Source organism: Rattus norvegicus, chromosome X (assembly GCF_036323735.1).
Source record: "Rattus norvegicus strain BN/NHsdMcwi chromosome X, GRCr8, whole genome shotgun sequence".
Lineage (NCBI taxonomy): Eukaryota > Metazoa > Chordata > Mammalia > Rodentia > Muridae > Rattus > Rattus norvegicus.
In genome coordinates, this window is record NC_086039.1 from 46562741 (window position 1) to 46576021 (window position 13281).

General features: G+C 40.4%; 1 long non-coding RNA gene and 1 pseudogene across 1 annotated transcript in view; one reads left to right on the forward strand and one right to left on the reverse strand.

The window, feature by feature from the left end:
• Positions 1–11599, forward strand: part of LOC120099307 (uncharacterized) — a 43825-nt gene extending 32226 nt beyond the window's left edge. The window contains exons 2-3 of the long non-coding RNA XR_005498381.2: positions 1291–1386; positions 10097–11599. This is a non-coding gene — a long non-coding RNA (uncharacterized LOC120099307). The remainder of the gene's footprint in view (positions 1–1290; positions 1387–10096) is intronic.
• On the reverse strand, positions 4645–5938 carry Rnf41-ps1 (ring finger protein 41, pseudogene 1; annotated as a pseudogene).
• Positions 11600–13281: the final 1682 nt, after the last annotated feature.

The window sequence follows — 13281 nt, forward strand, 5'->3', positions numbered from 1 at the left end:
GGATGCAAACCCCTTTTACTTTCAGCTGATAATTAATGATAGGGTACAGTGTGAAATAATGCATGTGTGTCTTCATCTGCTTCCTGTTGTGAGACAGAGTCCTTACCAAATGCCACTAGGGATGAAGGGTCTCAAGAGCCACAGCAAGGGAATCGAAGAGTTGATGCAATCTAGGAGATTGAAACAATCCCTTCCACAAAGTTACACTCCTCCTGACCTGAGACGCTACAGAAAAGGAATGTGGAGCAAAAATGAAATTAAATAAAACTTTTTTAAAAAGTGTTCTTCCAGGGTTGAGGATTTAGCTCGGTGGTAGAGCGCTTGCCTAGCAAGCGCAAGGCCCTGGGTTCGGTCCTCAGCTCTGAAAAAAAAAAGTGTTCTTCTAAAGAACTCAAGTTCAGTTTGCATCTCACAGCCATCTGTAACTCCAGCTCCAGGATATCATGTCATTTTATGTCATCCATGGGTACTGGCACACATGTGATACACACGCACACATACACACACACACACACACACACACACACACACACACACACACACACACACACATTTAAAATGAGGGTATTTTTTTAATATAAGTAAAAGACATTCAAACATTTGTTCAAGATAGTAAGACATTATTAATCCTTTCTAGTACTTTACTGATTTAAGGCATGCTCTTGTATATCCCAGGCTGGTCTTGAAGTCATTATGTAGCTGAAGATGATTTTATGTAACTGAAGAGTTCTGATCATTGCCTCCACTTCCCAAATGCTGGAATTATAGGCATATGGCACTATGTCCAGTTATATTTGGTGCTGGAGTTCAATCTATTCCTAGGACTTTGTGTATGCTAGCCAAGCATTCTATTGAGCCATATACACAGTTGCATAATAATCCATCTTGCTAGTTAGATTTTTGAAAAATAAGTTATTTTTTAAAGTTTATGCAACATATTGTGATCATATTCTTTCTGCTCTCAGGTAACCACCCACATGCTTTCATACCCTTTCTCCTTCAATTTCAAATGAAACTTGTGATTACCTGTTTCCTCCCTTAACATCATCTAAAAACTGGATGTATGTCTTGAATTTAATTCAGAATTTCTTCACTTGTCTAACTAGCTCCCAATTCTCCTTGCAGGATTGTCACTCTACTGTACTCCATGTTAGAGATTTGGACTTTGTTAACCTGACTATTAGATATTGCAGGAATATAGTCCAAAGGCTGACTTTGCAGATGCATCCGTTCTTTACTAACATTTCCCAGCTTTGGTTGTGTGACATGGGTATTTTGTTTCTCTCCTAGGACTGACTGAACCAAACTCAAGAAGGCTCTACTTTGGCAGGAACAGACTATCAACTGAAAAACAACATTTATTGAGAGTGTCTTTGCTGTTATATGGTAAGCATAAATCATCCAATACCCTGGATAGTTAAATGGAAAAACTGATTATCACACCAGGACAATAGGAATACTATATACTGGTCTGCCATGTTTGTAAGAATTTCCATCTTGGCTCTATTCCAAGTGATAATCCAGTAGCTTGAATAAGGACAGAAAGCATAGGCAGTGCACAAATCAGGAACACCCCCTCCCCTTCAGCTTATAATACCCTAGGGATTTCAGGCAGTCAACAAGTAATGAAGAACGCTATGGTATAATGTTAAAATACTGTTAAAGGGCTATGGGGAAAATACTAGAAAAAGAATCCCTGCCCCCGTGTGTGTGTGTGTGTGTGTGTGTGTGTGTGTGTGTGTCTGTGTGTCTGTGTGTGTGTCTGTGTGTGTCTGTGTGTGTGTCTGTGTGTGTCCATGTGTGTTTGTGAAATTAAAATGTGTTCACTTTTTAAAAAGTCTCTGAATTTACTCTTTTATTGAGATGCACTCTCAGCATGTTTTCCAACAAGGCCTGGAACATCTGGGCTCAGGTTATCCTCTCAGTTCAGAGTCCAAAGTTGCCAAGAAAACAGAGAGTACCAACATACTGGGTAGAAATTGTGGGCTGAGCAGAGATAAATAGATGGTATGGTAGAATGTTTTAGGAAAATCTTTGAAGAGAAAGTTTGAGACACGGAGGAGAGACAATCCATAAGATCAAAAAATGGAGTGTATGTTGTCAGAATTGTTAGGTTCAGAGGCTGCCACCCATATTTGACATCCCAATTAAAGAGACAAATAAAAGCAAGAAGCAGAAAAAAGAGATTTCTTTCTATGTGCCCACATTGGGAAGAGCAACAAAGATCAGTGACTAGACCTCCTCAAGTCCATCTTCATATTCCTAACATGAAATTTATGTTTAAGTACAAGGCAAGATATTCATCACTAAGTAGTCCTGGTCTAGGTATGGTCTTGGCCATTGCTGACACATCATCATCTTTGCTCCAGTCTCTTATGTAAGATAGCATGATAAGTTGTCAGAATTGTGAGAAATCTTTTTCCAGGAAAAACCATTCCCTTGGCTTTGTATCAGGTGTCAGGCCTTTCCTTCTCCCAGTATGGGATTCTTGGAGAAATTCTATTTTCTTTTTAGATTTATTTGTATTCTATGTGTTATCATTTTGCTTACATGTATATCTGTGCACCACACATAGGTTCTGTGCTCAGAGAAGCCTGAAAAGGGGAATCAAATCTTTTGAAACTGGCAATATTAATGGCTGTGAACTGCCATGTGGGTGCTGGAAGCTAATCTTGGGTCTTCTGCAAGAACAGCAAAGCCCTTTTTTTTAGAGTTGAGTGAGAGATTTATTAGTACAGTGAACACTATGTACAGCACACAACACAGAGAGCTGTAGACACCAGTACAGAGGGCATCTTAGAGTAAGGAAGGGACATTGTGAGCTTGGGTAAGGCAGGCAGTGGCAAAGAGGAACAAGAAATGCAGTAACCTAACTAAATATAGCAGCCTTTTTCAAATTCCTGAGCACATTGCCCTGGAGCTGAAACACCCAACCTGTTCTTGTGGTTCTCAAGATATATCCTTCTACCCTAATCCCAAAGGAGTCAGGACTCAACTACTGAGACCAACAGCAAGCTAACGTGGAATGGAACTCCCAGAGAGAAACTACTGCATGGTGAAGCAGAGCCCTGTGACCTCACCAATCACAGTCCTATCTGTGCTTTTTTAAAATAATCACACCTGTTATTTCTCCTTGCCACTCTATCAGCCACTACAGGGAAGCCAGCAATGACCCAAAACGCCTTAAATGGGCCCAAAGTCCTTAGGTGGACCTGAGTTAGGCAGTGTATTCAGCCTGGTTTTAGAGACATATCTAATTTGTGTATCCCCTTTGTCTGATGAAGGTTAGAACACAGATAAACAGGAACTTTCCTCAGGAAACATGGAAGAGTCACCTTCAAAATGCACTTGCCAATTAATTCTAGGTTTTGCTAAGAAGACCTGAAGGGGAAGGGAACAAATTTCTTCATGGGGCACAGGCATCAAGACCGACAGCCACAGCCAAAGCTCATGCTCAGACAGGGTGATGGAGGGAGGGCCAGAGCAGGTATCAGACCAAAGTTCTTGCTGAAAAGGAGGCCTATGAAAGAGACCTTACCTGGTCCCACCCTACCCAGAATCCCGCAATAAAAACAGCAAAAGAAAGGGCCAAAAAAGGTTTTAAGTTTTGTTGTTTTTTTTTTTCTTTTCTCCTTTCTTGAAAAATAGTAAATAAATTAAATTGCCAACAATGTGACTAGGCTCCTGGAGAAGACAGATGCAACCTGTCCATTTTATGAAAACAATACTGGGTAACAGATAGGGTTTATGACTTGGGAAATATAAACAAAAAAACACCAGAGTAAATCAAGCTAGCTACAGTCCCAGGGCTGAAGACAGGCCTAATGAGGCAATATAGACATACCTCAAGAGCAGCTTCATGCTGAGTGTATGGAACATCAATGGTCTAATGCCTACTCCTTCCTTCCCTTCCCTAATTATGAAACATTTTAAGAAAGAGTTCAACGGACATTTCAGCAACCCACTCTGTACACGGAGAAAGGCCTACACCTTCACAGGGGACCTGGGCAGGGATGTGCTCAGCAGAAAGGTCTTCCCCAAGGAATGTTAGTGAGTACCAAGTCCTGGCCTCACTAGTTAGAGGGGGTTTTGATCATACTCTTAGCTCTTCTGCTGGATGTCAGAGCTGTTCACTCAATGCTGTATGGAGTTAGCAAGCCTGCCTGCTCAGATTCCCTGGTTTTGGAAGAAAGGACCAATTAAAAATGTCTCACTCCACCCTGATCCTCTAGGGAAAATAAATTTCTTTGTGCTTTCTGAAAATATTTGGGCACCAGGGATCTTAGGAAAATACAGAAGTGTGGATTTCTGTACCCTGACTGAAAATTTTATAGATATGGTGGGAAATAAATATAGCAAAAGGCAGGAATTTGGGTTCCCTGCTGAAATGCTGAGCAAATTGCCCCTAGGTCCTTTATTCCAGAAAAGCAGGGAGTATGTGGATCAAGTACGAATTGTGGCAATAGGGTTGTGGAAGTCAGGGCTCAGCGGCTGGAGCAATGGGATTTTCCAACTCCACCTCTTCCTGATAGCCAGTTACACTCTTATATCTTCTCCACACTGTTGTTGTAAAAATATAAAAAATAAGCCTGTAAATACACAGAGCAGAATCTTAACACTACGTGCCATGGCTTCTCACCCTCTCCTCTCCTCTCTCCCTTTTCTGTTCTCTAGTCTCCTCCTCTTCCTTCAAACTTCTCTCCCACCCATCCTTCCTTCTCCAATGACAGGCCTCCATCTATCCTGTACCTGCCCCTCAACTGTACTTTACAAATTCAATGGGGGAGGTTCTGGTGAAGTCACCTGATTCCTGAGTACTTGACTAGGCAGCTGTCCTTTGGGCAGTGGAATTAGCATCAAAATACACATAACTTCAGGGCAAGCCACAACACCACACCATGCACAAATATCATGATGAGCTCTGGCTCCTGCATTATGTTGTCACTCATGTGCTGGTTCTCACAGGCCATCACCACTATAGCCTGCTTGCCAGGGATGCACTTGGCCACATGGTTCTCATCTGTCTTGTCTCTAGTGCAGTCAGACCCTGGGGCCAGCTACATTCACTGGGCTTTGTCACCAGCTCATTGACTGTAGAGGCTGGGTGGCAGTCACTTTCCACAGAGAAACACTTGATTACAGCCTGGAGCACAGAGTCAGGAGTGGAGATCAGCCCTCCCTAGTGGGTCACTCTTGCCGGCTGTAGGGGGTTCACCCTCTTGAGGATCTTGTTGTACTCGATTGTCTCTTCCAGGTTCTGAAGGTTGGGGTTGACTCTGTGGATTGTTTGCATATATCCCTTCAGGAGTGAATGTTTCCTTTCTCTTCTGCCAGCTGGTGCTTGTGTTCAGCAGATGTCTTCTCCTGCTCTGCAATGCACGTCTCCTGCTGCTTGACCTTGGAGCACAGGTTCTTAATGCAATTATAGTTTGGCCGTTCATCTTTGGGCATCTCCAGGCCACAGCCTTGCTCACCGGTCACAGCTGCTTTGGGTTGTACTCACAGTCACTGAGGTGGGGCATGAGGTTGTCAAGTCTAACAAGAGCACTGCAGCCAAACACAGAGTTGTCACAGGCAATCTATAGTTTGACAACATGGTCCGCACGATCAGAGGTACTGGGCACAGGTGGGCAACCGTGACAATGCTATGGTCTATGGAATATGTCTGCTGCTGAGAGAATCATTGGGTGATGCAGGCATTGCAGAAGGCATGTTCACAATGAGGCTCCTGTACTGGCTCCTCCAAGACTCCACTGCATATACGGCAGATAAGGTCCTTGTCAATGTCTCTCGGGAAATGGGTTTCATCATACCCCATGTCTCATCAAGAAAACCCAGGTCCTTCTAAGTGATGGGAGTTGGTTTCCTGTTTACAAGGATCCAACCTCCTGCTGCCTCCTCTCGTTGCTACTCAGGAGATACTCTGAGTATTCCCATCTTGTTTGCTATTCTCCAATTGAGTCTTTCTTCCTAGTGACAAATTTCATAGCCCAGGAGTGGGTGTGACGTCACAATCAGGAACGCTAGCCCAGGATGTGGTCTGCCTTCTCTGGACACGGAGCCTGGCTGCAGCTGAGGCAGCCTGGGTGCCTGGTCCAATTCTTTCCCAGTAGAAGGGGAAGGGAAGCTCCCCCCCCCCCATCTTTATTAACTTGAGTATTTCTTATTTACATTTCGATTGTTATTCCCCTTCCCGGTTTCCAGGCCAACATCTCCCTAACCCCTCCCCCTCCCCTTCTATATGGGTGTTCCCCTCCCAATCCTCCCCCCCCATTACCGCCCTCCTCCAAACAATCACATTCACTGGGGATTCAGTCTTGGCAGGACCAAGGGCTGGAAGGGAAGCTTTTAACCACTGAGTCATTTCTCCAGTCCCAAATTCCATTCTTGGGAGCCATTGTTTCAATAGTCCGATAGCCAAGGGGAAGAGCACATATTTTTTTCATAATAACTTTCTTGAAGCTAGGATAGTTACAAATCTAGTGTGCCCCAGGTAAGAGAAGGGCAGGTGTAAATTCAAGGAGAGTTTTATAGGGCATTTTGAAAACTCTTTTTTCTTTGATACTGTAAGGAATGTGTGGATCATTTCAGGAGTCATGATTTGCCTCTGGATTCATTAGGATGCATTGCAACTGCTCTGTTGACAGTGTACTGTTGGTATAAGAAAGAAAACAGGTAAATAAGAAATACCCAAGTTAATAAAGATGAAAAAAATTTAAAAAAAATGCAAACAGGGAGACTTTTATCTTGTTCAATTTGAAGAACAAAGTAACAAAACTCTCAAGAGAATCTCGATGAAATATGGTACTTATATATCCTCCCTTGACCCTATAAGACATTACATTAATTTTATGTCCATTGGAGGCCTATTTTAACCAGTCTTAAATGATGTTAATAAATATAGTTCATTGATATCAAAGACTGGAGCTAAATAGGAAGCAAGGCTATGAATATATGTTATGTAAAAGCAAAATATTATGCCACCATGAGCATTTCACATTAAAACTAATTTTTGTGTGATGTTATCTGATAATAAAATCTATATAGGTTCTTTATTTCCAATTCCCATCTTAGAGCTCCTAAAACATTTATTTTTTGACTGATAGGGGGTATTGGGTATATAGTTTATGTTTCACTTTTGCTTTTGCTTTTGATTGAAAAAGCCTTATTCATTTTATTTTCTAACGATAAGAGTTTTGCATGCATGCATGTATATGTACCATGCACACTTTTATCTACAGAAGCCTGGACATAAAGCTGGTTGTAAGCTTCTTTTTGAGTTCTGTAAACAAATGACATGTCCTCTAGAAGAGTGACAAGTGCTCCTAACAACTAAACCTCCTCTAGGAACCCCTGTATACTTGTTTTGATACATGATCTTTGATAGTATTCTCCAAGTTAGCTCTACTAGTCTCTTAAAATCTCCTGAATTAAAGGAGTATTCTTTTGTAATGAAGTAAGTTTTGACTGGCTTATGAATTGGAATTGGTCAGGCGTGACTAGAAAGTTTGACGTTTTCAGTTTCACCCATTCATCCTGCAGGATGAGGAGAAGGATTGGAATATGAATTAATAATATATGATGACCTTCTGTGTGGAGGGAAGAGGGAAAAATCTGTGAGAACTGAAATCCATAGTAGTGGGGACATTTGTGGGACCATCTAAAAAACCCAGAACAATGAAAACTCTTCAGAATCTATGAGGATGACCCCAGCTAGGACTTCTAGCAATGAGGGATGTGGAACCTAAAATGCCCACCTCCTGTAACAGAAAAAAATGGAGGTATGGAGATACCAACCCAGCCTCAAAACCTTAGACTCAAAGTCTGTCCTATCTATAAGATGTGTATGGATGAAGATGGAAGAGAAATTGAGGGAATGGCTATCCAACGACTGAACCAACTTGAGACCCATGCCATGAGAGAGAGCCCAGACCTGACACTATTGATGATATTCTGTTATACTTGCAGATAGGAGCCTAGCATAACTGTCATCTGAGAGGCATCATCTAGCACCTGATAGAAACTAATGCAGAGACCCACAGCTAAACATGAGGCAGAGCTCGGGAAATCCTACAGAAGAGGGGGAGGAAGGATTGAATGAGCCAGAGAGGTCAAGGACACCACAAGAAAACCTACAGAATCAACTCACCTGGGTCTATAGGCCCTTACAGAGGCTGAACCACCAAACAGAGAGCATGTATGTGATGGGACTTTTGCCCATATATAACAGAAGGGCAGCTTGGTGTTCATGTGAGACCCCTAAGAACAAGAACAGGGCTGTCTCTGACTTTGTTGCCTACCTTTAAATTCCTTTCCCATAGCTGCTGGGCTGCCTTGTCTTGCGTTAATAGGAGGAGATGTGCCTAGTCTTACTGCAACACGATGTTCTAAGGCTTGTTAATATCCATGGGAGGCCTCTCCTTTTTTGAGGAGAAAGGGAGGAGGGCAGATGTGGGGGAAGAGGGTGGGGCTGGGAGAGAGGATGGAGGGAAGCTGCAATTAGAATGTAAATAAATAAACTAGTAATAACAATCCCTGAATTTTCATGAGTTTTTGTCTTTCTAAACATACAAAGGCACTAGAAAGGTGATATACCAAACTCTGCTTATACATACATACATACATACACATACACATACCACGTCATCTGATTTTTTAAAATCAGTATCATTTATGATATCCTTTACAAGGATACACTAAACATAAGCAGAGTGGTTATCTGTATTCTGTGAGTTTGTAGTGGGTAGCCTAAGAAGTTCCTTTCTCCTTTAGGGATTTTCAATTAGGCAAAACTAAGATTCCTGACTTCACTATAGAAAAGAATTTCAGAATGAGCCACTATGAATCAGAATGGAATTTTATAAAAAAGGCATTTTCAACATGAATTTTAAGTACAGGGATAATATAAAGAGAGGTGCGGTCAGGGAACAAATGAGATATACCCAACCATGATTATGAACTTTTTAAGAGAGGATCTTAAGACACACTTAAGTGTCTTTATAATGGCTGTCTGTCTGTCTCTTTCTCTGTCTATCTTTGTCTGTCTGTGTCTCTCTGTCTGCCTCTGTCTCTCTGTCTCGGTCTCTCTCTCTCTCTCTCTGTGTGTGTGTGTGTGTGTGTGTGTGTGTGTGTATATATATATATATATATATATATATATATATATATATATATATATGTGTGTGTGTGTGTGTGTGTGTGTGTTTTAGTTTTAGTAGACTTTAATTCCATCCTTGAAGGTTTTCAGAAGCCCTTTTATGAAACATTGTTCAAAGAGTGTAGTCTATAGGTTTAGAAGGTGAGTTTTCCTTTGTAGACAAAGTTGACAATGCTTTCTAAATTGACTGATGGGAAATGGGTGCTACAATTTGAGGTTCCATGTCATCCTGGCCCTAAGTAAACATAGCTGGTTTCCTATATCACATATTGTTTCTTTGGCATTTTCCCTATCGGTGTTGTTTGAAGCAATTATAGCTTCATTACTCTGAGACAAAGTAAATCAATGTCTGTAAAGATGTTGTTACAAATATAGCCTTGAAGCTTCTGTATTACAGCCCTATAGAAAATTCATCCTTACTCATCAATCAGAAAAAAATAATCCAAGGAGAAAAGGGAGTTCATAACTAACCATTTTCAGTATCTGGCCTCTATTCAATGTTAACAGCATTCTGGACTTTTTGTTGTATTTATTTTTAAAAACTCAACTAAATAATCACCAGAATACTGTACTTACTTTATGTAGTAAGAGGTAAAATTCCGAGAAGCTTCAATAAAAGGCATCTTCAGAGTTTTGCCACATAGCCATTCAACTGGAAAAAATCTTCCTGTTTTCTATAGTAGGAATCTGCCACTATTGATGTCAATGGAGTATGTCTTAGTTGAGATTCTATTGTTGTGAAGAGACACTATATGACCAAGTCAACTCTGTTGGCTTCTATTTTTCAAAACCTAGTTTAATATAGGTTCTTAAATCCTTTAACTTCTCTTCCAACCCACCACCAACCAGAAGGACTGGAAAAAATGGTTATTAGGACATGGGGAAAGTAGACCTATTTACAAACCATTCTTTGAGGGTGATTCCAATCTTTCTTATCAGGATATCAGCAGTTGAGTTTACTAGCAAGCCTCTGAACATGAAACAGCAGCTTGAGTCCAGTGCACTTGGTGAACACTGTACATGAATCAGCAACAGCAATTTGATGAGAATAAACCACGATGTCAGCATGAGTCCATGGAAGCAGCAATAAGTCACCAGCATATCATGAGAGGTTCATTGATGAGTTACTCTCTACAAAAGCATGACAATGGAAGATCAACAATACAGTGCAAGGCCAACTAATTTCAGAGTGACATTTGTCAGCAGAGACTAACAAGGCAGTGCAAGATGAACCAAAGAGCAACCTTTGTCCTACTGTCTGTTGCTATATTTATATTTTTTCTAAACATCACATGTCTCTTTTAAAGAAACATCTTTTCACCTGTGTCTGTTTCAGTAAAACATTATTTCATCTGTTTGCTTTAACAAAATATTATTTCATCTGTCTGCCCCAGCAAAACATCATTATGACCTAACTGATTCACCAAAGAAACCAGAAATTTCTACTTTATAACTCTTACAAAGGCAAACAAGTAATGGCTTATAGTTTCAGAAGGTCAGTCCATTATCATCATGGTGGGAAACATGGCAGCATACAGGCAGACATAGTGCTGCAGGAGCCAAGAGGTATACATTTTGATATGAAGGTAGCCAGGAAGAGTCTAGATTTCATACTGGGCAGAGCCTTAGCATATATATTTGACCTCAAAGCCTACCTCTACTGACACATTTCCTCCAACAATGCCATACCTACTCCAATAAAGCCACACTTCCTAATAGTGCCACTCCATATGGGCCAAGAATTCAAACATATGAATCTATTGAAGAGAGAAGTACATATTCAATCTACCATAGAATGATGGCTTTAATCTTACCACATAAAATCATCATATAGACTAGATTGAGCTTATTTTTAGGTATGTGAACAGTCTGAGGCATAACAGGCTTTAGGTTTTTAGGTGAAAGAATTCATATATACAAATTAAACATGGACTAATACTTAAGGATTTTGACGTGTATGATATTTCTCGTTTTTAAAAGTTTTATTGATACTTTGAGTTTTATTCTTGCTCATCTCCCATTCCCTCATATCTATCCTTCATCCTTGCAACCCCTCCCAATAAAACACACAAGCAAATAAACATGCAAAACATACAAAATATCTCATCTTGTCTGGGAAGCTGTAGTGTGTCACAGTGTGTCCTGATGTTTGGTTTTTAGACCCAGGAATGAGGAACTAATGTGCATATTTTACGTACCAAAGCCGACCTGGCCTCCAGGTTCTACCAGCATCCAGCATACCTACCCAAACTACCCTACCTAGTTTGGAGGTTTTTAAGAAACTTTGCCATGGATGACTTTGATCATTTGATTCTGCTGCCTCCATCTCCTGAGTGCTAGAATTGTAGGCATGTTCCACTGCAGTTTATACAGTACTGGAGACCAAATCCAGGGTTTTGTGAATATTAGGCAAACCCTTTAACAACTCAGCTATACCCCTTTCCCATGATTCACTGCTTATATGGATTTTTAGATTTCTTTAGGAAAGACCTTCAAGTTAGACAGAAATTGATGTGAAGCAACTTCTCTGTTTAAGGATTTATGACTAATGATTAAAAGACTTTTCTCACAGTCTAGCTTCTGGCATCATACATTTAAACAACTCTTTATCATACACTAACTGCATATTTACAGGTACTGGATACTTAGCACATATTGCTATTATTACTGGCCTTTCTTCCTTGTTGTTCTAACTTTACATGCCCAATATGGGTGAGTTTCTAGAACTGATTCCATGTATTTGGAAAATATAACTTACCTCCACATAGGACAATGAAGCAAAAAACTATGTCTTAGAAATCCAACAAAATATGTGTCTGTATCTAGATTTCAATTCTAACTTCTTCCAAATATATTTTAAAACTCTTCTTGTTGCAAATGGCATCTTACTGAAAATGATAAGAACAATAGAGAGTTCTGTAGTATAGAACTGAGATGGTAAGACTTACCAAAATTGACCTGGTCCAAGTTGCACATTTTATATTATCTTAGTTATCAAGATTTCTTCCTAAAACTGCCTTATAATTGTTTGCTAGGTGTTGATTTATACATAGGTGTTTTTGCTTCAGTATACAGAAATGTGAAAAGGGGGTTCTTGGTTCCTTGGATTACTGTGAGCTCCATACTTTCGAAGATTGATTATTTATTTATTTGTTTGTTTGTTTGTTTATTTTTCAGATTTTTTTTACATTTTTTTATTTTATTTTATTTTATTTATTTTATTTACATTTTAAATTTTATGCCCTTTCCTGGTTTCCCCTCCAGAAACACACTATACCATTTCCCTTCTCCCTGATTCTATGAGGGTTCTTACTCACCCACCCATCCTTTCCCTCCCTCCTCACTGTCTTGACATTCCCCTACACTGGAGCATCAAATCTTGACAGGACCAAGAACTTCTCCCCCAACTAATGCCCAACAAGGTCATCCACTGTTACAGGCTGGAGCCATATGTCCATCCCTGTGTACTCTTAGGATGGTGGTTTAGTCCCTGGGAGCTCCGGTGGTGGTAGTGTTTCTGGTGGCTTTATATTGTTGTTCTCATGGGGTTGCAAACCCCTTCAGCTCCTTCAGTCCTTTCTCTAACTCCTCCATTGGGAACCCCATTCACAGTTCAATGGTTGGCTGCAAGCACCCATCTATGTGTTTGTCAGGCTTTGACAGAGTCTCTCAAGAGACAGCTAAATTGGGCTCCTGTCAGCATGCACTTCTTGGCATTCACAATATTGTCTGGGTTTGGTGTCTGTTTATGAGATATATCCCCCAGGGAGGGCACTATTTGAATAGCCTTTCCCTTCAGACTCTGCTCCAAACTTTATCTCCATATTTCCTCCTGTGAGTATTTTTGTTCTCCTTTCTAAGAAGGTCTGAAGCATTCATACTTTGGCCTTCCTTCTTCTTGAGCTTCAAGTAGTTTCTGAATTGTATTTTGGATATTCCAAGCTCTTTGCCTACTATCTACTTATCAGGGAATTCATACCATGTGTGTTCTTTTGTGATTGGTTTATCTCACTCAGGATGGCATTTTTTAGTTCCATTCATTTGCCTAAGAATTTCATGAAGTCATTGGTTTTAATAGCTGATTAGAATTCCATTGTGTAAATGTAACATATTTTCCCATCATC